Below are 27,111 nucleotides of genomic sequence, written 5' to 3'. Positions count from 1 at the left end.
ACTTTAGTAAGCCTTTTGATACTGTCCCACATAGAAGGCTTATTAATAAATTGCAGTCTTTGTGCTTGGACTCCCATATTGTTGAATGGATTAGGCAGTGGCTGAGGGACAGACAACAGAGGGTTGTAGTCAATGGAGTATATTCAGAGCATGGTCTTGTTACCAGTGGGGTACCTCAAGGATCTGTTCTGGGACCCATATTATTTAATATCTTTATCAGCGAAATTGCAGTAGGCCTCGATGGTAAGGTGTGTCTTTTTGTTGATGACACAAAGATTTGTAACAGGTTGATGTTCCTGGAGGGATACACCAAATGGAAAAGGATTTAGGAAAACTAGAGGAATGGTCAAAAATCTGGCAACTAAAATTTAATGTTGATAAGTGCAAGATAATGCACCTGGGGCGTAAAAACCCAAGAGCAGAATATAAAATCAGTGATACAGTCCTAACCTCAGTATCTGAGGAAAGGGATTTAGGGGTCATTATTTCAGAAGACTTAAAGGTAGGCAGTGTCGGGGGGTAGTAATTCAATTAAGAATTATTAATTATGGTCATAAAAATAATTAACCATAAAAAAATAAATTTATAAAATTTGTCATTAATTCTTAAAATCATGACCTGGTGAATTGTAGACAACCTAATTGATACAATTCACATCTGAGTCCGACTATTTCCTCAAATAAATAAGTTCTTTTTGACGTGAGATGACGTTAATGATAAAATGTAGTTCTGCAGTATACAATAATACGCAGGTATTATAAAAATATGCAGATTTATTGGTTACAAGGTTATAAACATATATAAGTAAATAAACAAAATGATACATGCAAATGAATATATATCGCGTTAATATAAAGCATTACAAGCTTAACAATACATGTGAGTGGAAATAACTTGTCACATTATAACCAAGCTATTATTAGGTTAGGATATCAAAGTATGAACATAAGTTATATATATTACTTCTGTTCAGAGAAAACCTCATGATATCAGGATGGGCATGTCTAATCCTAGACATCAATATAGAATGCTAAATACATTCTACCCCCATCTAACCAACTACACATCACATGACTTCAAGATGGGCAAATCCATCCAAGGATATAACTTAGAAGAGATAATTGTATCCTTCCACCCCATCCTGGACTATTTTCACATATATAACTTTGGTAAGAATATTAAGACAAATAACAGGGATCTAGGATCTTAAATGGGAAGGACTTGAAACAAGTCTTTCCTGTGGGAATAATCCATCACTTAGCTTGGCGAAGAATGTTCTATCAAAATATATATATATATATATATATATATATATATATATATATATATATATATATATATAAAAAAGCTATTATTTAATGCTTTGCTAGATTATGAGTCTAGATTCTTCTGCAGGTAGAATGAAGCCTCACAATATCCTAAGACTACATCTCAATATGGAGATGATCAATTAATTTAATTATTTATTTATTCGCTAATCTAGATGGTATAATTTCACCCACACTATCAAATTAGTCTTAATAAAATGAAATATCATTTTCTGTGTCTCTTACCAAGTCCTAGTAGGAATCTCACTTCTGCTCCTAGGAAAGCTGGGTGGTCCATCATAGCACATCTCACCATGGCTTTCATCTTGATAGACCCCTCTAGAGAGCTTTACTTGTCTCCTCTCTCCTTTTTTCTTTTTCTCCTTTTTTTCTCCTCCTGTGTATGGTTTATGATCACAAACTTATCAGTTAGACACACCTTCCTAGTTTGGAACTTTCCAATTATTGTCGGATGGGCGTGACCATTGATAAAAAATGTGACATCATAACCTTACCCAGAATGCACTTTTGCTACTGTTGTATTGTCACCTACTGATACCTAGGTGGCACTGCTGTATAAGCTATTTGCATCATAGTATAAAGGGTTAACTTATATAAGTCTGAATATACATTTGACCTTAAAAGCTTTAATTCAAAGCCATAGGGATTAATTCTGACACTTGTAACAATTAAAGACAGTCCTCTAGGCGTCTCTCTGAATGTTTCTCACACTGTTGATTTATGGATCATAAATAACTTGAATGGCCTTGTTTTCTCACAGAGATAACAGTACCTCCTCTCATACCAAAGATGTGAATAATTGTTACAAAACACACATCTTCACAGACACTCTTTTAGAGACAGATATTCTCCTAATGAGAAATATATACAATATACTGGATACATGTGGTCTTCGTAACATATAACAATATAATATAAAGTAAAATATATATATATATATATATATATATATCCTGCTGATTGTCTTATGCTAAGGACTAACTAAGGCTCATTAAATGAATACATACATATTATATATTTTGCTTCATTAATAAATGCCTAATTGTTTAGGTAATTATCACCAGCTGCATAGAGCTTATCCTTATCTCCCATCATAAATTTAAAAGTAGACAAGGCGGATTCTTCTCAGACTGGTACATTCATGAGAAGAATAACACTGAAGAGTATAAACCTTTGTATGACCTTAATTTGGCCTACTCAAGACATACAAAATTGTAACTATAGTCGAGCATGGCTCTTAAAGGTAATGGACATCCATCTTGACAATAATGAATTGGATATGAATGTATTTACCTATGAAAAGGCACAACAGCAGACAATGTCATAGAGCAGCAGGAAATGCTAGCAGAATGCTTGGGTGTATAGGGAGAGGCATTACTAGTAGAAAGAGGGAGGTGCTCATGCCGCTCAACAGAGCACTAGTGAGAGTATTGTGCTCAGTACGGGAAACCATATCTCCAGAAGGATATTGATACTTTGGAGAGAGTTCAGAGAAGAGCTACTAAACTAGTACATGGATTGCAGGATAAAACTTAGCAGGAAAGATTAATGGGCCTTAACATGTATAGCTTGGAAGAAAGACGAGACAGAGGGGATATGATAGAAACTTTTAAATATATAAAGGGAATCAACAAGGTAAAAGTGGAGAGAATATTTAAAAGAAGAAAAACTGCTACAAGAGGACATAGTTTTAAATTAGAGGGGCAAAGGTTTAAAAGTAATATCAGGAAGTATTACTTTACTGAAAGAGTAGTTGATGCATGGAATAGCCTTCCTGCAGAAGTGGTATCTGCAAATACAGTGAAGGAGTTTAAGCATGCATGGGATAAGCATAAGGCCATCCTTCATATAAGATAGGGCCAAGGGCTATTCATAGTATTCAGTACAGGGAGTGCAGAATTATTAGGCAAGTTGTATTTTTGAGGATTAATTTTATTATTGAACAACAACCATGTTCTCAATGAACCCAAAATACTCATTAATATCAAAGCTGAATATTTTTGGAAGTAGTTTTTAGTTTGTTTTTAGTTTTAGCTATTTTAGGGGGATATCTGTGTGTGCAGGTGACTATTACTGTGCATAATTATTAGGCAACTTAACAAAAAACAAATATATACCCATTTCAATTATTTATTTTTACCAGTGAAACCAATATAACATCTCAACATTCACAAATATACATTTCTGACATTCAAAAACAAAACAAAAACAAATCAGTGACCAATATAGCCACCTTTCTTTGCAAGGACACTCAAAAGCCTGCCATCCATGGATTCTGTCAGTGTTTTGATCTGTTCACCATCAACATTGCGTGCAGCAGCAACCACAGCCTCCCAGACACTGTTCAGAGAGGTGTACTGTTTTCCCTCCTTGTAAATCTCACATTTGATGATGGACCACAGGTTCTCAATGGGGTTCAGATCAGGTGAACAAGGAGGCCATGTCATTAGATTTTCTTCTTTTATACCCTTTCTTGCCAGACACGCTGTGGAGTACTTGGACGCGTGTGATGGAGCATTGTCCTGCATGAAAATCATGTTTTTCTTGAAGGATGCAGACTTCTTCCTGCACCACTGCTTGAAGAAGGTGTCTTCCAGAAACTGGCAGTAGGACTGGGAGTTGAGCTTGACTCCATCCTCAACCCGAAAAGGCCCCACAAGCTCATCTTTGATGATACCAGCCCAAACCAGTACTCCACCTCCACCTTGCTGGCGTCTGAGTCGGACTGGAGCTCTCTGCCCTTTACCAATCCAGCCACGGGCCCATCCATCTGGCCCATCAAGACTCACTCTCATTTCATCAGTCCATAAAACCTTAGAAAAAGTCTTGAGATATTTCTTGGCCCAGTCTTGACGTTTCAGCTTGTGTGTCTTGTTCAGTGGTGGTCGTCTTTCAGCCTTTCTTACCTTGGCCATGTCTCTGAGTATTGCACACCTTGTGCTTTTGGGCACTCCAGTGATGTTGCAGCTCTGAAATATGGCCAAACTGGTGGCAAGTGGCATCTTGGCAGCTGCACGCTTGACTTTTCTCAGTTCATGGGCAGTTATTTTGCGCCTTGGTTTTTCCACACGCTTCTTGCGACCCTGTTGACTATTTTGAATGAAACGCTTGATTGTTCGATGATCACGCTTCAGAAGCTTTGCAATTTTAAGAGTGCTGCATCCCTCTGCAAGATATCTCACTATTTTTGACTTTTCTGAGCCTGTCAAGTCCTTCTTTTGACCCATTTTGCAAAGGAAAGGAAGTTGCCTAATAATTATGCACACCTGATATAGGGTGTTGATGTCATTAGACCACACCCCTTCTCATTACAGAGATGCACATCACCTAATATGCTTAATTGGTAGTAGGCTTTTGAGCCTATACAGCTTGGAGTAAGACAACATGCATAAAGAGGATGATGTGGTCAAAATACTCATTTGCCTAATAATTCTGTACAGGGTGTATATTGGGCAGACTAGATGGGCGAAATGGTTCTTATCTGCCGACACATTCTATGTTTCTATGTTTCTATGTGTATACTAATATGTGTAGGTCTCTGCAACAATGAGGGGGAGGACAATAGGTAGTCAATTCTCGATTATCACTGGTGGGTGCGTGAGAAACAAGAATATTCCTGCTCTGTATAATTATGTTTTCGCCAAACATCTGCAAGTCTGGTGGAATCAACTTTAGGGTTAGATTCTCAGATTGGGGTCTCTTCTGATCATTTGACACATTATGTACCTTCAGGAGTGGACTGGGAACTTAAAGTGGCCCTGGAAAAAATACTAAAAGTGGCCCCCGTTTTATAGTCAGGTCCAAACTGATGCAAGGCAGGGCCATAAATATCATTATATATATTATATCATCATATGGCACATTATACCACTCCAACAGAGCCAAATACCACAGTGCATCACAAAATACAGCCGCCAGCAACACAAAATACACCCCTAAAAACTTCCACTGGCCGGCCATGAGGAGGGCCCAGGTGGCACCCTGGGCATCGGCCCACTGGGAAATTTCCCTGTAAGGTCTATGGCCAATCCGCCCAAGTGTACCTTGTTAAAGTCACTCACCCCCACCAAAAAAATTTTAATCTCCCGCTTGTAAGAGCCTACCATTTAGGGACTGAAAAAAGGGCTTACAACCAGAATTAGGAGCATACACATTATTGACAATTAGTTTCCCAACAGTTGTGTCTAATTGGGCTCTCAGAAAACATCCTTCTCCGTCCCTCTAAGTAGATACCATCAAGTACCTAATATTTTTGTGAATAATTAAAAACACCCCTGTCTTCCTCATAACTGAAAAGGAGCCTTGTATGTCCCCTGCCCGTAATTACTTCATATGCTAGAAATATGATTCCTGTAGGTGTGTCTCCTGCAATAATACTGTCTTCTACTTCTCCTCCAAACCATTATAACTTCTGGCTCCACTAAATAAGTATTAGAAGGTATCTGACTCTAGTGAGACCCCACACCTCTATTCTAATACAGTTAGGCTATACAGTTGGACAATTTACTAAAATGTAGGATAGAAACCACAGTGAGCTGATTCCGATTTATACTCCCAGTCAATGAGCACCAAAAGAAAGAACCCCTAATATAGAAGTGGCGAGATAAAACATAACTTTTACTAAATAATAAAACTAAAATACCTGCTGCACCAAAGTAAGATGAACACAAACAGAATACACTACAAAACCAATTAAATATCCCGACTCCAGGACACCACTTCTTCTCTGGTCAAGAAAAAATATGGAACATTCATACCATTCCTGTAGTATATCTGCAAGATAGTTCCAAATGTAAGGAAGGATGGTCCTAAATGATGGAAGGTCCTGGAATCAGATGAGCTGCTGCAAAGAACAGGCATTGATCCAGCTTCCGCCACTACAGAACGGAGACCCACGCTGCCTTTTCCACCTGACTTGTATTATTGCCTCCTCCCAGCTCCTGCGCTGATCCCTGCTGTGACCCAGGCGGTTTTGTCAGAGCCGCCTCTGTTGCTGGGTTGGTAAGAAGGGAGGGTGAGGAGAGGGGTGTATAATCAAAGGAAAGGAGGAAACGGGATGTTTAGAACTGGCAGCGGTGAATGGAGGCTTGGAGCGCTTGATGCAAAGCGGGGAAAGAGCTGTTACCACCTTCAAAGATATCCTTGTTCAGCTTGGGCTCCCCGACCTCATGTGCGTGGGGTGGTTTTTTTTCTTGTTTTTTTATGCAACTTTGCATTTTTGGGATGGTGTATACAGACATTTGTAATATTAATATCTGGAAAATCTTGGATATTAACAACCACTCCAAGTTATATTTGTAAGCTAATAGATCATGGCCCCCAAAAGCAGTACAAAATGTGGTGATTTGTCCTCTCCAAAATGCCGCTCAGCGAGTAGACCAAAAGGGGGATCATCTAAGATTGATAAATATTAAAATTCTCCAGTGGCTAAAACAAGGATGGCCTCTAAGAATATGCAGGGAGACAGTACTAAAGAAAATAATCATGACCAGCTTGTTGAAGGAGAAGCCAAGCAATGGGGTCAGTTGGCGATACCTATCTCCACTAATCCGTCAGAAATAAATAATCAATATGTGCATATCTTGGGTGAAATCCTCGTACACGTTAAAAGATCTAATGAGGCTTTAGAGAATTTGACAACACAAATGGGATCTGTAATAACTGATATATTGCTTATTAGACATGGCTTAAAGAGGACCTTTCATGCGATTTTATTAAGAGAGATATATACCTGTATTTGCAGGGGACTTCCCCCTGATGCTGCCACCCTGCTTGATTTTTTAAAATATGCATCCTACGCCCTGCCGTGCCCCGCCGAATTTCTCTCGCTTAGTATGCTAATACTGGATCCGTCAATCCGGACGCAAACTGATGGCATTTGTCAGACGGATCCGGATGCGGATCCGTCTGACAAATGCATTGAAATACCGGATCCGTCTCTCCGGTGTCATCCGGAAAAACGGATCCGGTATAAAAATTTTGGGCATTTTTAAACGTCTGCGCATGCACAGACCAGAAAGCCGGATCCGTTTTGCCGGAACACTTAATGCCGGCACTAATACACTTCAATGTAAATTAATGCTGGGTCCGGCATTCTGGCAAGTGATGAGTATTTTTGGCCGGAGAGAAAACTTCAGCATGCTGCGGTATTTTCTCCGTCCAAAAAACGTAAGAGGCACTGAACTGATGCATACTGATGCACCTGAACGGAATGCTCTCCATTCAGAATGCATTAGGATAAAACTGATCAGTTTTTTTCCTGTATTGAGCTCCTGTGACAGAACTCGATACCGGAAAAAAAACACGCTAGTGTGAAAGTACCCTTAGCTATTAAATGAGCTGTTCTGGGGGACAAAACATGTTAGAATAAAAATAAAATATTAGCATTATCCTTTTAGTTCAGGAGGATTGGGTGTACATTTTTTTTTAGAGATTACTACCTGGCAGCCCAGCTACAAAAGATAAGGGAATGGCAGCTTGACCCCATGTTAAAAGACTTTGGGCCAGATTTATCATTAGCTCAGGTCAGAATAATGGAGTGAAAAAGTCCCAAAAAAAGTCCCAAACGCTAAAACTGCGCACAAATTTGCGACTTTTTTTCTGCTCTGCACTATGATTGCCAGTTTTCTGAAAGTGGGCGTGTTTTCTTATGTAAATGAATCTCTAGACAGATTTACTATTGGGACTATTTAAAACTCCAGTGAGGACCATGCTTATCTTATGAGACTTTTTAATAGAACATGCGACTTTTTCATAAAAACGTGCGACTTTTTCATAAAAACGTGCGACTTTTGTAAAGCTGCTTACTGACTGATAAACTGCTACCGTCAAACCAGATTTATTACAGTCTTAAAGGGCCAATCATAAATCTGACTTGGCTAAAACTGACTTTAGCCATATGTTAAAGTGAGCTGTCAGAGTAATGATAAATCTGGCCCTATGTCTATAACTCAGGATATAAAAGTATATTTGTGTTGCTGGAATCTGGACAATTGAAGCAAAGGAGGGGACCTACATGCTGTGCCATTGTGAATCTCCTTATAAAAGTGTGGGATTATATGAAAAATCTATTAGAAGTTATTGCTGCACTAGACTTCATGCCACTTTGGGGAAATGTTCACTTGGGTGAATTTTTGAATATGTCACAAGATACGTTCTGGATTAATTCAGGTATTAATTATATTTCTCAACTTTTTAGGGATGGGGCTATTCTTATACTAGATGAGATTTTCCACTTAGAAGGTATTAGTAGGATTAATTGGTTTAGATATAGACAATTATACTCTGCTTATATTCTCACAGGTCAATCTTTATTATTTACAGTAGAACATATATTTTATTAATAGAAACACTGACTAAGGCACAGTAGGGGGAAGATTAAACTATCACATGTATATGGGGCATTGATTAATGGCTTGGCATGTAGGGTGTAATTTCGTAGCTGAGCGAGATGGAGATGCGAGGTTCCTGGACTAGTACAGATAGATTGGGATAGGGTTTATAGGAATATGAGCAAATGTCTAGTGAACATTAATTACACTGTAATACAGTTTAATTTTGTACACTGGCTGTATTTATCCCCTGCTCGAATAGAAAGGATGCATGGGGGGCCTAATTTGGGTTGCCCTAGGGGGGACCACGAGTTCGCCGACTTCATGCATCTTTGTTGGTACTGCAGATATGCTCAGCTATTTTGGCAGGGTGTGTACGGAATTGTCAAAAATAGAACGGGGGTACAGCTGCCTTTTACTGTTCAAGTGGCTATATTAGGGGATATAGAGAAAGATCAGGGCTCAGCCTATAAGCTCAAACTTATCTCCATGGTGTTCATGTTGGCTAGAGTGATTATAGCACGTGGGTGGATGGCCAGAGTCGCCCTTAATATTAATAATTGGCTTAGCTTGGTTAATAAAGCGAAGGCATAGGAAAAGATTAGATACACCTCCCAAAATAAGCCAGAAGTTTGGTCCAATGTATGGTCTTTATGGTAGATAGTTGCAGGGTGGGTGTTATTTTATTTTATTTTTTGTTTTTTTATCTTGCTCCACCAGGGCAACTATGGGGTTTATGCTTTTTGAAACGGTATTATTTGGCAGGAGTTTATATTGAGTAATTAGATGTCTATTGTACTTGATGTGGCTGTAATTTTTTATATTAAATAAAAATATATATATATATATATATATATATATATCACGACTCTAGGACAACACTTCTTCTCTGGTCAAGAAAAAATATGGAACATTCATACCATTCCTGTAGTATATCTGCAAGATAGTTCAAAATGTTAGGAAGGATGGTCCCAAATGATGGAAGGTCCTGGTATCAGATGAGCTGCTGCATAGAACAGGCATTGGCAGAACAACTATCACTAAATGTCCCTAGAAACAGGGGCAAGGGGATATGAATGCCCTACCTATCTATACAGAGCACTCACCCCGAAAGGGGCGACCCTGTCTGGATACCTCACCCTGAACCCGGGCAGTATCCCTACTGTAAACCCTATTAGAGTCCCGACGTGTCACGTTTCGTCTGATAACTCATCAGGGGAAACTTTGCTATTCAGGTCTAAAACCGCCTACTATTGTCCAATATAACACACAAAGATAAGGTGGAAGGATGGGGAAAAGAAGCCCAAAAGGAAAGAGAGGACACCAGGTCAGTGGACCCTAATCAGAGAATGAAAAAGGCGTGCCTCTCACTAAACGCATACTCGCCAGTGGGATCGGGATGCAAGCATGCCCCTATGATAGCTAAGGAAGCGCATGCTGCCGGGTATGCATTATCTTCACAGGCGGTAGGATCAAAGGATCCCCCTGCCTGGAAGCGCGTTCCAGGTTGCGCGGGCAGGTGCGGTGACGTCGTATCACCGCGCCAGCCCACGTGGACTGGGCTGAGGGCGGGGAAAACAGGAAGCGAGCGCCGTGGGGTTTAAATACCCCAGCGGCACTGCGCTGCTCAGAACGGGATCCCTACCCCTTTCCCTGAAGACACAGGAAAAGACAGGCCCCTGCCCCCATTAAGGCCGACGCTGAGGAGAGAAGATTTCCCCCCATTGAAAGCGCAGGCAGCGCTGCGCTGGGGGGAAGGAAGAGTATACCCCTGGCACCCCGACCAGAGGAAGAGCGCAGGCAGCGCTCAGATCCCAGGCAGCCCCAGAGAAGAGAGAGGGAGCAGACAGTGCTCATCGATGACCAAGTCATGGATTGGCTGAGTATCCCTGCCTCCTTCCCCTGCTGCAGTCACCAGCATTAACCCCTGTTAACCCCTCCGCCCTGAACCAGCCCCATCATTAACCTCTTCAGTGCCCTGCTCCCCTGCAGTAGTAACCCCTTCACTGCCCCTTCCCCTGCTGCAGTCTGCTGCCCTGACACCCCTGCATCAACCCTGCAGTACCTTTCCCCTGCTGCTGCAGTCTCTGCTTTGAATTTCCCTGTCCCTGCAGAGCATTAACCCCTGCATTGTCCTGTCTCAGCAGCCCCCCTGTGGACCCTGTAACCCTAGCAGCAGATTAACTCCTTGCTGGACTGATCCTGCCCAGCAGAGCCCTGTACTGCAGGATTCCTGTACCCCAGTACTCTGCCTATTACCCCTGCTGAATGTACCCCTTCACTGCTCCCTATACCCCTGCAGCAGTAACCCCTTTAATGCTACACGGCTGATTAACCCCTTGTGCCCGTAGGGACAGTGTGTAGATAGGGTGGGTTGCTGATATACGTATGTGTGTAAGTAAGTGTGATGTATAGATAGTGTGTGGGGTCGAATGGAAATTGTGTATTGTGTAGTGTAGTTAGGTTTGTATTGTGTTTAATAATATTGTTTTATTACTGTACAGTCGTGGCCAAAAGTTTTGAGAATTACATAAATATTGGAAATTGGAAAAGTTGCTGCTTAAGTTTTTATAATAGCAATTTGCATATACTCCAGAATGTTATGAAGAGTGATCAGATGAATTGCATAGTCCTTCTTTGCCATGAAAATTAACTTAATCCCAAAAAAACCTTTCCACTGCATTTCATTGCTGTCATTAAAGGACCTGATGAGATCATTTCAGTAATCGTCTTTTTAACTCAGGTGAGAATGTTGACGAGCACAAGGCTGGAGATCATTATGTCAGGCTGATTGTGTTAAAATGGCAGACTTGACATGTTAAAAGGAGGGTGATGCTTGAAATCATTGTTCTTCCATTGTTAACCATGGTGACCTGCAAAGAAACGCGTGCAGCCATCGTTGAGTTGCATAAAAATGGCTTCACAGGCAAGGATATTGTGGCTACTGAGATTGCACCTCAACAATTTATAGGATCATCAAGAACTTCAAGGAAAGAGGTTCAATTCTTGTTAAGAAGGCTTCAGGGCGTCCAAGAAAGTCCAGCAAGTGCCAGGATCGTCTCCTAAAGAGGATTCAGCTGCGGGATTGGAGTGCCACCAGTGCAGAGCTTGCTCAGGAATGGCAGCAGGCAGGTGTGAGCGCATCTGCACGCACAGTGAGGCGAAGACTTTTGGAAGATGGCCTGGTGTCAAGAAGGGCAGCAAAGAAGCCACTTCTCTCCAAAAAAAACATCAGGGACAGATTGATCTTCTTCAGAAAGTATGGTGAATGGACTGCTGAGGACTGGGGCAAAGTCATATTCTCCGATGAAGCCTCTTTCCGATTGTTTGGTGCATCTGGAAAAAGGCTTGTCCGGAGAAGAAAAGGTGAGCGCTACCATCAGTCCTGTGTCATGCCAACAGTAAAGCATCCTGAGACCATTCATGTGTGGGGTTGCTTCTCATCCAAGGGAGTGGGCTCACTCACAATTTTGCCCAAAAACACAGCCATGAATAAAGAATGGTACCAAAACACCCTCCAACAGCAACTTCTTCCAACAATCCAACAACAGTTGGTGAAGAACAATGCATTTTCCAGCACGATGGAGCACCGTGCCATAAGGCAAAAGTGATAACTAAGTGGCTCGGGGACCAAAATGTTGACATTTTGGGTCCATGGCCTGAAAACTCCCCAGATCTTAATCCCATTGAGAACTTGTGGTCAATCCTCAAGAGGCGGGTGGACAAACAAAAACCCACTAATTCTGACAAACTCCAAGAAGTGATTATGAAAGAATGGGTTGCTATCAGTCAGGAATTGGCCCAGAAGTTTATTGAGAGCATGCCCAGTCGAATTGCAGAGGTCCTGAAAAAGAAGGGCCAACACTGCAAATACTGACTCTTTGCATAAATGTCATGTAATTGTCGATAAAAGCCTTTGAAACGTATGAAGTGCGTGTAATTATATTTCACTACATCACAGAAACAACTGAAACAAAGATCTAAAAGCAGTTTAGCAGCAAACTTTGTGAAAACTAATATTTTTGTCATTCTCAAAACTTTTGGCCACGACTATACTATGGTGTGTTGATCTATAGATCTATTGATCTATAAATATATATAGATATAGCGTATTATTAGACTTGTATAATTGTATTGTGTAATAAATATTTTATTATTCAAAATACAATGTATAGTCTTTTTAGTGACCGCCGTAGTAGTAGTAGTAGTAAGTCGCACGTAGGTTAGTTCAGTGGAGTGTATAGGCAACAGAGGTAGGTAGTTAGTTAGGCAATTAGCTGACTAACAGAGATAGTTTCATCACTAGACAACTCACGCCTATTTATGAATATTAATTATTGCTATTATCCAAAATATCAATAATTAATATTTCCCTTAACAATGCACAACTGCATATGGGGTTCAGCACTTCCTGCCTTTTGACGCCACGCCATTTTTTGTAGTTTGTATATAGATATGTTTGGAGGTATATAAACTCCATATTTAAATGTGCCTGATTTTCATCCACAGGCAACATTTAGGTGCACCTGCGAGGCCTGGGCCTAATCAGTTAGTCTTGGGTGGGACTCACAGCCTCCTCCCATTGCAAGCATGGCTGCATGCTGGAGGTAACTGGGAGTTTGCTTTGAGTCGGACCTTACGCTCCTGTAATATGCCCACTGGCTCCTGGTATTGCCCATACGGCACAGGTAGGTTAGCGTTAGGCCCGAGCTACTTGAGATACCTTGGCGTGGTGCTCCAGCTCAGATATGTCCTTCATATAAGGATATATTGGCTAAATTTTCAATTTTAACACCAGTTTGAGGGTTTAGTCAGACTTGTTTGTTTACATCCACAGTAGTGCACCTTCCTTATTAATGTTTATTTTATATAGCTATTTACATCCACACATTTTTCTATCTTCTGTAGGATGTATTTTTGTGGTACTTGTGGTCCGCTGCGGGCATCCTCCAATTTATGCATTTTTGTTGGGGATTGCCATTAGCAATGGGCCACAAGAGCAGGATCTGCTCCCCTGGGTATAGATGCACAACTGCATATGGGGTTGAGCACTTCCTGCCTTTTTACACCACACCGTTTTTTGTAGTTTGTAAACATATCAGCAGAGTAGTTTGCTTTACTTTAAGAACCTACTGTAGGTTTGTGATCTCTCCATTTAGCCTTCAATGAGGTTAATCCATGACCCCAGCTCCGTGATCTTAGAGGAATTAAACCACTTTGGCCTGAAGCTATGTCAGAGTAGATGAAACCGTGGCCTATAATGTCTGGATTCTGCTATGCTTGTCTTTGAGGAGGCTGAGAGGAGGAAAAAATTACTCTCATGGAGCGTTCTGCACCTGGTGCCATCTTGCCTCATGTCAGGCAATGGGTTATCTGCTGTCAGAGATCTGTCTCTCACTAGAAATTTCTCTGTGTGGTGCTGGAGGTTGTTGGATTTCTCCATTTTTTATAGACCGAGGCTACAGAGCCCACTGTTTGTGGTGCCATACATGCATGCGCCAGAGCCAGAAGTCTACACAAAAATATTAAGTAATGTCCAATGTTATACTGAAAAGAGATTAAGAGTGATAGCTAATATGTAAAGTCAGGTCCATAAATATTGAGACATCGACACAATTGTAACATTTCTGGCTCTATACACCACCACAATGGATTTGAAAGGAAACGAACAAGATGTGCGTTAACTGCAGACTGTCAACTTTAATTTGAGGGTATTTACATCCAAATCAAGTGAACGGTTTAGGAATTACCTCCCATTTGTAAGGGACCAAAAGTAATGGGACAATTGGCTTCGCAGCTGTTCCATGAGCAGATAAAAAGGTCCAGAGTTCATTTCAAGTGTGCTATTTGCATTTGGAATTTGTTGCTGTCAACTCTCAAGATGAGATCGAAAGAGCTGTCACTATCAGTGAAGAAAGCCATCATTAGGCTGAAAAAAACAAAACAAACCCATCAGAGAGATAGCAAAAACATTAGGCATGGCCAAAACAACTGTTTGGAACACTCTTAAAAAGAAGGAACGCACCGATGAGCTCAGCAACACCAAGAGACCCAGAAGACCACAGAAAACAACTGTGGTGAATGACCAAAGAATTCTTTCCCTGGTGAAGAAAACACCCTTCACAACAGTTCGCCAGATCAAGAACACTCTCCAAGAGGTAGGTGTATGTGTATCAAAGTCGACAATCAAGAGAAGACTTCACCAGAGTTAATACAGAGGGTTTACCACAAGATGTATTTGTGAGCCTCAAAAACAGGAAGGCCAGATTAGAGTTTGCCAAATGACTTCTAAAAAAGCCTTCACAGTTCTGGAACAACATCCTATGGACAGATGAGACCAAGATCAACTTGTACCAGAGTGATGGGAAGAGAAGAGTATGGAGAAGGAAAGGAACTGCTCATGATCCTAAGCATACCACCTCATCAGTAAAGCATGTGTAACGGTCACGTCCACACACACACAGGGGGAAGGATAGTGACCACTGCGCTCCACCCTCACCCCTGGCCCTGCCTACTTGCCTCACGAGTCCTGATGACAGGGGACAACTGGACGACAGTCCCTAACTTAGGATACGTGGAGGGAAGACAGACAAGACAAAATACGGAACATGAACGGACCGGGTCAGAACCAAGAGAGCTACGCAGTACAAAGGGTAAAGCAAAGAATGGTCAGGAAAAGCCGGGGTCAAATACCAGGAGAGTAGAGAAGTACAAGAGGAGTCCAAAGAGAGTAGTCAGGTGGGAGCCGAGGTCACAATACCAGGACGGATGCGCAGTACAGGAGGAGCAGGCAAAGGATCGTCAGGGAACGGAATCAGGTGAGTATTCAGTAGTCCAACAAATAGCCAGGAACCTAGAAATTAACAGGCAACCTGTGGCTAGCAGGCTGCCTGTATTTATAGTGTGGAGTGAGGGTCATGTGACGTGGCCAGCGTCACATGACCGACAGACCAACCAGTTGAGCACCGAGTGATCAGCTCGGCGCTCAAGGCAGACATAGGAGCAGGCAGCCACCCAGCAGTAAAGCCGCCCTGGGAATGAGGTCAAACACAGCTCCTCATTTCCAAAGCTAAGCAACAGTTCTGCGGGCAATGGGGGACCGAGTGCACCTTCGGAACCCCGTTACAGAATGGTGGTGGTAGTGTCATGGTGTGGGCATGTATGGCTGCCAATACAACTGGTTCTCTTGTATTTATTGATGATGTGCTAATGGACAATGACCCAAAGCATACTGCAAAAGCAACCAAAAAGTTTTTTAAGGGAAAGAAGTGGAATGTAATGCAATAGCCAAGTCAATCACCTGACCTGAATCCGATTGAGCATGCATTTCACTTGCTGAAGACAAAACTGAAGGGAAAATGTCCCAAGAACAAGCAGGAACTGAAGACAGTTGCAGTAGAGGCCTGGCAGAGCATCATCACGGATGAAACCCTGGTGATGTCTATGCGTTCCAGACTTCAGGCTGTAATTGACTGCAAAGGATTTGTAACCAAGTATTAAAAAGTGAAAGTTTGATTTATGATTATTATTATGTCCCATTACTTTTGGTCCCTTAACAAGTGGGAGGCACATATGCAAACTGTTGTAATTCCTACACTGTTCACCTGATTTGGATGTAAATACCCTCAAATTAAAGCTGACAGTCTGCCGTTAAAGCACATCTTGTTTGTTTCATTTCAAATCCATTGTGGTGGTGTATAGAGCCAACAATTTTAGAATTGTGTTGATGTCCCAATATTTATGGACCTGACTGTATATACCACCACCACACACACCCGAAGCGTTATTCAAATGAAACAGTTGTACGATGACTAGAAATCATTATATACTTTTAAGTGTAGGGATTTTAACAAAGTGCTAAATCATAAGATGGATACGAAAGAAATGGGAGGCTCACAGGTTTAGTAGAATACTTTCTTGGAAGAGTTTGGATAGGAAAACGCATAGGGGGTAAGGAACCCAAAGGGATAGAATTTTCTTTCTATTCTAAAATGCACAATGTGGCTGCGGTGAACATTGAGCATAGAGTTGGAACACATGCCTTTAGACTGAACCCACCTTGGTTAGGGTTTGTGGAGGGGCAGGAACATATTAGTAAAAGCGTACACAATATTTTTAAACAAATAAAAGCTCTGCCTCTCCATTCAAAGTATAGGACACAGGTAAGGTGTACATCAGAGGTATTATTATTATTATTATTATTAAACAAATTACCTATTTAAAAAACTATCAGGTAAGCAGGTACAAGATTTAGCAAACAGAATGATGAAAAAGGAGAAAGAATACAATATATAGATAATCCCACTGACCAAAATAAAAATTTGTGGTTAGACTTAACAAATTTTTATAAAGATATGGTATGTGTCCAAAGTGGGATATGCTTTTTCTAAACCAAAGATATTACCTAAAGGCAAATGTTCCAGGGAAAGTGCTGGCTTCTCTAATAGCTAACCAGAAATATTTAACCAAATTACAGCAATTGCGTGTGCAAATGGAAATGTTTCAAATACTCAAGAAATTATAATGGAGGAAATTTTTAATTATCATGAGAAACTTTATTAGAATAAACCCCAGTTTGAGTATAGGGAATTAAAGGATTTTCTTGTTGGGATCTCGTTCCCAAATTAACATGTAATCAGAGAGAAATCTTAGATGGCCCCTTATGACTTATTGATTATGAAATCAATGCAGTTCTTTACTCTGTTGCGAAGCATAAATACACCAGATTAGATAGTTTACCATTTGAATTTTATTCTCAGTACATGGAATTGGTGATAGTTAAATTATTGGGTTTTGGCACGTCACAAAAAAGCAGGGACTTCCAACTGATCCTCTGAGAGAAACATTGATATAGTCCTGTTTCCTTTATAAACTCTGATAATTGCTGGCAGGGATATTCCCAACAAAATTTTAGAAATTTAAGATTACACTCACCAGTAATCACTTTTCCATGAGCCCATGACAGCACCCTTCATAGACCGAAAATTTGGTGCAAGCTCCAGTAGGAAAAGCGTCCTTGGATAATAGAAAATAAAAATAGAGCAGCACTCCAGTATGGTGAAAAAAGAAAATAGTTTATTCACCCAGTGGTTGAATAAACTATTGTCTTCTTTTTTCACCATACTGGAGTGCTGCTCAATTTTTATTTTATATATATATATATATATATATATATATAAAAAATAAAAATAAATAATAATAAATTAATAATAAATATGTTTAGTAGGTTGTTAGATGTGTTTTAGGACATGTTCTTGCAAATAACTGGTGGTATGGGGGCCGAGTCCCTCCTTAAGAGCTCTCCATGAAAGTTCCTGTTTCCTGTCCAGGATGGAGGCGGTCTCTGAACAGTGCTGTCATGGGCTCATGGAAAAGTGATTACCGGTGAGTGTAATCTTAAATTTCCCTTATGCCCATGACAGCACCCTTGAGAGAAGACTAGAATGTAGGACTTGCCTACCAAATTATAACCGCTCTCTAGAGTCTAGCTCTAACTTGTAGTGGCAGAAGAAGGTACAAGGAAACTTCCAGGTAGCAGCCCTACAAATCATCTCTAGGGATGTGTCTGCTCTTTCTGCCCAGGAGGTAGAGACAGACCTGGTTGAATGAGCACCAAAACCTAAAGGAGTGGGTTTCCCTGATGAGTGATAGTGTTATAGATGAAACCTTATTACCTTTGTTCTTCCCCTGAAACTGAACAAAAAGTCTAGAGGATTTCCTCCAGACACTAGTGATTTCTAGGTACTGTAAAAGACATCTCCTCACATCTAGACAATATCATTTCTTCTCTTTCTCATTCTTTGGGAACTGACACAGAGAAGGTAGAACAATATCTTGGGACCTATCGAAAAAGAAGACCACTTTAGGAAGAAAAGATGGATCAGGTTTAATGATAAGTCTGTCATCCAAAATGTTAGTATAGGGAGGAGAGGTAGAAAAAGCAGAAATCTTACTCACACGTTTAGCAGAGGTGATAGCGATTAGGAAAGCAGTTTTAAATGACAGAATTTTAATTGGTAAATCCTGAAGAGGTTCAAAAGAAGGTTCCATCAAGCTAGATAAAACTAGGTTGAGATCCCACGGGGGAGCGGAGGATCTAATTACCGGATTGGTTCTGCTAACTGCTTTAAAAAATCTCCTAAGCCAAGGATGATTGGTGAGAGAAAAATAAAAAAAGGCACTAAGGGCTGAGATCTGCACTTTGAGTGTACTGAGTCTTAGTTTTTTATTAAGCCCACTCTGAAGAAAATCAAAAATTTCTGGCATCAGAGGGGGACCCAAGGGATCTATCAGGATCCTAGAGAAGCTCAAAAACGTCTTCCATATTCTAAGATAGATTGTGGAGGTAATTTCCTTCCTACAAGACAGAAAGGTAGAAATCACTTGTTTGGATAAACCTCTTTGTTCTAAGATCCTCCCCTCAGATACCAGGCTGCTAGATGAAGATTTACTACTTCTGGATGCAGGATCGGACCTTGAAACAACAGATCCCGTCTGTCTGGAAGAATCCATGGGTCCGTGAATAGACAATTTACTGAGCCAAGTGAACCAGGCTCTTCTTGGCCAAAAGGGGGCGACCAGAATTGTCTTGTGCTGTCTCAATTTTTGTAGTACTCTTGATATTAACCTTAGTGGTGGAAAGGCATAAAGTAGATGGCCGGGCCATGGGAGAGCGAAGGCATCTATTCCTGTAGGTAGATGTTCTGGATTAGAGAAAAAAACTGATGGGACTTCCTGTTCTGTTTGGTAGCAAAAAGATCTATCCGAGGACAGCCCTAAAGTTGGTTTATCTGTGTGAATACTTCCTGGTTTAGAGTCCATTCGCCTTGGTCTAACCGGTTTCTGCTCAGGAAATCCGCTTTTTTGTTTTCTGTACCTTTTAAGTGAACCGCTTTGATAAATGGTACGCAGGGAATAAAAAAATCTTTTCGGTTAGTGACATAAGATCTTCTTATCTTGTACCTCCTTGCTTGTTCAAATAAGATACTACTGTAGTGTTGTCTGAAAAAACCTTCACTCCTTTTCCTTTTATTTTGGGGAGAAAAGCATCTAGGGCAAGAAAAACTGCTCTTAGTTCCCTCCTATTCTGAGAATCTTGAGTTTCTAAGGGACTCCACTCTCCCTGCTGAACTTCTGAATGGCAGTATGCCCCCCATTCCGTTGGACTTGCATCCGTGGTAATTGATATTTGTTCCTGCAGATCCCTGTGACAGGTTTCAGGGTTCTAGCCTAACTTAGTGATTTCCAAGAGTTCGTCCAGAACTGGCCCAAAAAGAAAATCACCTTGACATGGAATTGCGCATAATTTATTTTTTGAACCTGTATCCCCCGGCCAGCTTTTAAGCCAAATCGCCCTTCTAGCAGAATTGGCTAAGGAGACAGATCTAGCATTCAACTTCAAGGCATCCGCAGACGCATCAGATATGAAATCCACTGCCTTCAATATCGTAGAGAAAACCTCTAGTAATTGTTCCCTGGAAATCTTATTCTCAATGTGGGATTCTAGATCTTGTAACCACTATTTTAAGGATCTTGCCGTAGATGTAGCAGCGATATTAAGTTTAAACGCCTGAGTAGAGGCTTCCCAGGCATTTTTAAGATATACCTCTGCTCTCCTGTCCATAGGATCCTTTAGGGAACCTAGATCTTCAAAAGGCAGAGAAGCTCTTTTAGACATTTTGGCAATTGGGGCGTCCAGTTTAGGAGGTCTGTCCCAGCAAGAGGATTCACCTTCATCAAAGGGGTATTTTCTTTTAACATTTTTTGGTATAAATAATTTTTTATCAGGCTTTTTCCATTCTTCAGGTATTTAATATTTTCATTCACCGGAAAGACTCTAGATTTTTTTATGGCCCAGGTCAACATTATTTGTTGGACTGTTTTCTGTTCTTTAGATTCATCGACTTTCATAGTGGCTCTAATTGCTTTAAGCAGAGCGTCAGTATCCTCATGGAAAAATAGGGGTTTGCCCATGGACTCCTCATCTGAGGAGGAATTAGAGCTATTCAAGATTTCGCCCTGTTCCTCCTCAGAAGAAACTGAGTCTGAAATCCTACTGGAGTGTCCCTGTTTACTTGGAGGTGATGAGGAAAGACATTTTTTGAATTCTTTCATGGAATCTGCAATCTCAGATATTACAATATCTTTGATATTCTGGATTAGCGATGGGGTTTCTTCCTTTACCATTTTGCTTACACAATGTTGGCATAATTGCTTGGGCCAAGAGGGAGCGAGCTTCTTCCCACACACTGCACACTCTTTCCCTTGGGTTTTAGAGGTGACTTTCCTAGGGCTCTTTTTGATATTCTAAAATACAACAAAGAATACTTCTATTAGAGCCTGTAAGTTAAATAGATAAAGTTGGGGATTGACCCCCCTTACCCCACCAGGAATACCGGTCTTGTCTCAAGACTGTCCTGGTCCACAGTGCGCTGACCACCCTCTTCTTCCAGAGGAGAGTTACGCCATACCAGGTGACCCCTTATAGTAACTACCGTCAGAGCCCTGCAGCCTGCTAGAGCTCTCCAGAAATCGTCCTATCCGTAGGACAGGAAACAGGAACTGGTGGTATGGGGGCCGAGTCCCTCCTTAAGAGCTCTCCACGAAAGTTCCTGTTTCCTGTCGAGGATGGAGGCGGTCACTCAAGGGTGCTGTCATAGGCATAAGGGAAAGTTTTAATTTTTGTATAGTATATATGCTGTACCTGGTAAATCCATCTCAGACAATATGCATACAGTATATGTCCTTTGAATCTACAGGCTGAACAATCCAACCCAGAGGAAAGAACTCTATTAGCACTAGATGTTTCTAAAGCTTCTAACTCCTTGAATATATGTGCTTTGGAGCAGGGTTCATTTCCTCCATAAATTAGTTTTATACAGACCTATGCAAGAGTGTTGGTAAATGGCAGGTATCTAGAGTCTTTAAAATAAAAAGGGGATCAAGGCAGGACTGCTAACTTTTAACTTTGCTCTTTCAAGTTCATTAAAACCTTTGGCCGCTCTTATCAGGCAAGACAAGAAGTCTCTGAAAATATATTGTTATATGCTAATGATCTCCCCCTATTTCTTGGTTTCCATGAATCAATACAAAGACTGTTTGAAGTATTGAAGGAATATGGGATTAGATCATGCTTTACAGTTAATTAGGGGAATCAGCATGTATTCCATTAGATGAATTGAAACTTTCCAGCCTAGGGAGATTGAAGTTATAATATATGACAATATATAAAACACCTTGGTATTAGTGTTTTGCATTCCATACATGGCTTTATCAAACTAAATGTACTACCATTAATAGATCAGGTAATAGATAGGGTAAAGGGACTTGCATTCTCAATGGCTGGGAGAATAGCTCTCATTAAAATGTTTATTTTACCTATGATTTGTGTTATTCTGTAACTTCCCAGTATATATACCACTAAAGATATTTAAGCTGTTACAAAATATGTTTACAAATCTAATGTAGAATGTATGAAATTACTGTTCCTCCATTATCCAGAGGAGAAAGATGGTTTGTCAATCTAGAAATTAGCTCTTAGTTTTTGACCAATCAGTTCTATAAAATGGGATATAGTTCATTTTAATATATCGATTATACATCTATACGATAAAGATCATACTGATTACAACATTATTGAAATGAGACAGGCAGGTTACTTGGAGATATTCCACACTGAAGCGAGGTTTGAGTGTACACCCCATGGACGAATATTTGAAAGCGATCAATAAGATAGATTATACATTTTCCCAGGGATGGGCTAGAAGCGGCCCTGGAAAAAAGACTAGAATGAACCCAAGTTGTAGGCAAGTCCACATTGACTAAGGCTCAGTTCAGACCTGAGCGTTTTACAGCGCGTTCCTACACGCTGTAAAACGCTCAACAAGGAGAAAACAATGCTTCCCTATGGGAATGGTTCTCACCTGGGCGTTTTACAGCGCGTACGATCGCGCTGTAAAATGCCCGACGCTCAAACAAGTACATGAGCGTTTTTTTGGGACGTTTGTCGCGCGTTCCCGTACATAGACTTTCGGGAACGCGCGACAATGTGTGTTCACTTGTCTCTGTATGCGCGCTTGTAAACGCCTGTACAATCGCGCATACAGAGCGCTCCTTTCAGAACGCTCTGGTGTGAACCCAGCGTAAAGGCGGGGCAACCTAAGTAGCCAGGGCCAACACAAGCCACAAGTAGACAGGGGCAGAAATTCCACAGTGCAGCACAAAATACCACCCAGGCAAAACCAAATACCACAGTGCAGCATAAAATATTGCCCTATCACTATATTGAGGATGGAAATACAGTTTAATTCAGGAGGGCACTTGCAGCCACTGACCAGGTGCATAAGTATCTGATGTTCCTAGCATTAATTAATGCTTAGAGCATGAGATCGTTATATACCTTGCCAGCTGCCATGAGGATGGTTGGAGTGGCCCTCTGGGCATTGGCCCACTGGGAAATTTCCCTGTAGGTTATATGGCCAGCACACCTCTGGACTTTGCTTCTCCATCCCTGACAATGCACAGTTTTATTATTTCCAACTGACACACGCAGTAAAGAGTAGAAACCTTGAACTGTGAACACTTAATGAATGCTTAAGGCTGTTTAAATTGGATAGTGTTGAGTGAAACGAAGCCAAACTAATTGACTTCGATCTGAATTTCAGGAAAAAATATGCTTAGTCGCGAAGCTGAATTTCCTCACGTTTCGTGGTAACGAATCCATTTTTCCTGAAATGGTTTAAAAAAAAAAAAACATGCTCACCTCGTCCGTCGCGGCCATCTTGATTGCAGAAACTGAAAGAAATCTCACGTGGGGTGACGTCAGTGCATTGTCCTGGCGCGGTGATGTCATCACTACTCCTGGCCAGTGTGATGATGTGATTATGTAATTGCACGTGATTTCGCATGGTGTCTACAATCAAGATGACCATGACGGCCTCTATGCTAGCTAATGGATAAGGTGAGTATTTCTTTCTTACTGAACACGGCATCTGAGGGGTTCAATGATGGAGGGGGGGCACGATTGCTGTTCCCCATCATTGCACACGCCACATACAAAGGAATGTGCTTCTTGACGATTTCTTTGGGAAATTGGGCGAAGCTGGCGAATCTAATTTTTCCTAACTTCGCACATTTCTACTTATGGAATTTTAAACTATTAAAATTACATCCCTCTATAAATCTTATTTAATACAAAAATAGGAAAATATTCTTTATTAGGTAATATATATTGGTAGGATTGCATTGAACCACTTGTTTAACATCAGTGGGAACAGATTTTTAACAATATGCAGGAGATCTCTTTGAACTCAGCACAATGTCTATCTCAGTTTTTCATTTTAAATCGCCTGTATTATTCACCCAAAAATTGACTAAATATTGCTTCAGGACTGGGATTCAAAATGTCTAAAAGAAATATATTGCAGAAATTTAAACAGATGTGGAAACCCTAGGTACAGGGGCGGACATATTGCCTGTGCAGCTGGTTCAGCTGCACAGGGCCCCAGAGAGCAAGGGGGGGCTCTTCCGAGTGCCAGCTGAGGTGTTCTTTATATTTTATTATTTTTTCCCTCCCTTCCTCTGGCAGGGTAACCTGGTCGCCTTGGGGTGGAGGGGGCTTTTTTGTGTGTGGGGGGGGGGATTAGGATTTACTGTGAATCTGCTGCCAGTTCTGCCTGTACTCCATAGCTGAAGGACCTGCGATGACATCATAGTCATGTGACCTTTGCAACACTGGAAGTGGTGGTAGGACCTGTGATGAGGTCACCGTCATGTGACCAGTGCAGAAAAAGGCAGCGCTCAGCAGTGGAGACCTGTAATGCCAAGTAAGTGTCAGAGAAATGCTGGGAGATGTGGTTCTCCCCATTATACCTCCTCTCTGCTTAGTGGGAGGGAAATATGCTATTTAACTGCTATTTAACTGGGACTGTATGTTAGAGAGGCTAAAGAGAGGAGAGGGGTGTTAGATATTATATTAGACTGGAGGTTAAGGAGTGATGTTATCTACATGGGACTGGATATTATAGAGGACTGGAGGTTAAGGAGTGATGTTATTTACATGAGACTGCTAAAATTTGACCCATAACACATCCATCAGGTGGGACAGGAGAGCCAATTGAGATGTTTCAGCACATGGACACACCCCCACCCTATAACAGAACCCGATCTGGCAGCCATTTTACATTCTGTGTTTTGCCAGTGAAGGGAGAGGTTGCTTTGTGGAGCAGGGACAGACTGTTAGGGACACAAAACGCTAGCTAATAGAGCCACAAAAGTCCTTTTAAGGACTGGTATACGTGTGCTATCGATAGTTGTGATATACTGAGGGGTGTGATATAAGTATAATATACTTTCTAACATAGAAAGTATATTATAGTGCATTTGTATTGTGCAGCAGTTGTGTGCAGTTCTGCTGCGATACCGCAGCTATATAGAGGGCCAAATGCTATCGGAATATTTAATTGCAACTAATGTGATATATCTGTTGCCCCAAAAAAAACTGATTGAGGGGTGCGATATACCTGCTTCCACAAAATACTGATTAAGGGGTTTGATATACCTGCTTTCACAAAATACTGATTGAGGGGTGTGATATGCCTGCTTCAACAAACTACTGATTAAGGGGTTCTATATACCTGCTTCCATAAATTACTGATTAAGGGGTGCGATATACCTGCTTCCACCAAATATTGATTGAGGCCTGCGATACACCGGCTTCCACAAAATACTGATTGAGGGGTGTGATATATCTGCTTCCACCAAATATTGATTGAGGCCTGCGATACACCGGCTTCCACAAAATACTGATTGAGGGGTGTGATATACCTGCTTCCACCAAATATTGATAAAGGGGTTCTATATACCTGTTTCCACAAAATACTGATTGAGGGGTGCGATATACCTGCTTTCACAAAATACTGTTAAGGCTACTTTCACACTGGCATTTTGGTTTCCGTTTGTGAGATCCGTTCAGGGCTCTCACAAGCGGTCCAAAACAGATCAGTTTTGCCCTTAATGCATTCTGAATGGATAAGGATCCGCTCAGAATGCATCAGTTTGGCTCCGTTCGGCCTCCATTCCACTTTGGAGCTTGCAGCGTTTTAGTGTCCGTCTGACGAAACTGAGCCAAACTGACACACAGTGTAAGTTAATGGGGACGGATCCGTTTTCACTGACACAATAGAAAACTGATCCATCCTCCATTGACTTTCAATGGTGTTTAAGACGGATCAGTCTTGGCTATGTTACAGATAATACAAACGGATCCGTTCTGAACGGATGCAGACGGTTGTATTATCTGAACGGATGCATTTGTGCAGATCCATAAACGGATCCGCACCAAACGTGAGTGTGAAAGTAGCCTTAAGTGGTTTTATATACGGGCTTCCACAAAATACAGATTGAGGGGTGCGATATACCTGCTTCCATAAAATACTGATTAAGGGGTTTGATATATCTGCTTCCACAAAATACTGATTGAGGGGTGTGATAAACCTGCTTCTACAAAATGCTGACTATGGGGTTCAATGCCTGCTTCCACAAAATACTGATTGAGGGGTGTAATATACCTACTTCACCAAATATTGATTCAGGTGTTCTATATACCTGTTTCCACAAAATACTGATTATGGGGTGCAATATTCCTGCTTCTACAAAATACTGATTAAGGGGCTCTATATACCTGCTTACACAAAATACTGATTGAGGGGTGCGATATACCTGCTTCTACAAAATACTGACTAAGCGGTTCTATACCTGCTTCCACCAAATACTGATTGAGGGTTGCAATATACCTGCTTCCACCAAATATTGATTCAGGTGTTCTATATACCTGCTTCCACAAAATACTAATTGAGGGGTGCAATATACCTGCTTCTATAAAATACTGATTAAAGGGTTCTATATACCTGCTTCCACAAAATACTGATTGAGGGGTGCGATATACCTGCTTCCACAAAATACTGATTAAGGAATTTGATATACCTGCTTCCACAAAATACTAATTGAGGGGTGCGATATAACTGCTTCCACCAAATATTGATTCAGGTGTTCTATATACCTGCTTCCACAAAATACTGATTGAGGGGTGCAATATAACTGCTTCTATAAAATACTGATTAAAGGGTTCTATATACCTGCTTCCACAAAATACTGATTGAGGGGTGCGATATACCTGCTTCCACAAAATACTGATTAAGGAATTTGATATACCTGCTTCCACAAAATACTAATTGAGGGGTGCAATATACTTGCTTCCACAAAATACAGATTGAGGGGTGCGATATACCTGCTTCCACAAAATACTGATTAAGGAATTTAATATACCTGCTTCCACAAAATACTAATTGAGGGGTGCGATATACCTGCTTCCACCAAATATTGATTGAGGCCTGCGATACACCGGCTTCCACAAAATACTGATTGAGGGGTGTGATATACCTGCTTCCACCAAA

At 41.0% G+C, this 27,111-nt stretch overlaps 1 protein-coding gene across 1 annotated transcript in view; it reads right to left on the bottom strand.

Moving 5' to 3' along the window:
* IPCEF1 (interaction protein for cytohesin exchange factors 1) overlaps positions 1-27,111 on the bottom strand; it is a 382,557-nt gene that overhangs the window by 183,609 nt on the left and 171,837 nt on the right. The window lies entirely within an intron of this gene.

This window comes from Bufo bufo, chromosome 4 (genome assembly GCF_905171765.1).
Source record: "Bufo bufo chromosome 4, aBufBuf1.1, whole genome shotgun sequence".
Lineage (NCBI taxonomy): Eukaryota > Metazoa > Chordata > Amphibia > Anura > Bufonidae > Bufo > Bufo bufo.
This window is presented reverse-complemented; position numbering and strand designations above follow the sequence as displayed.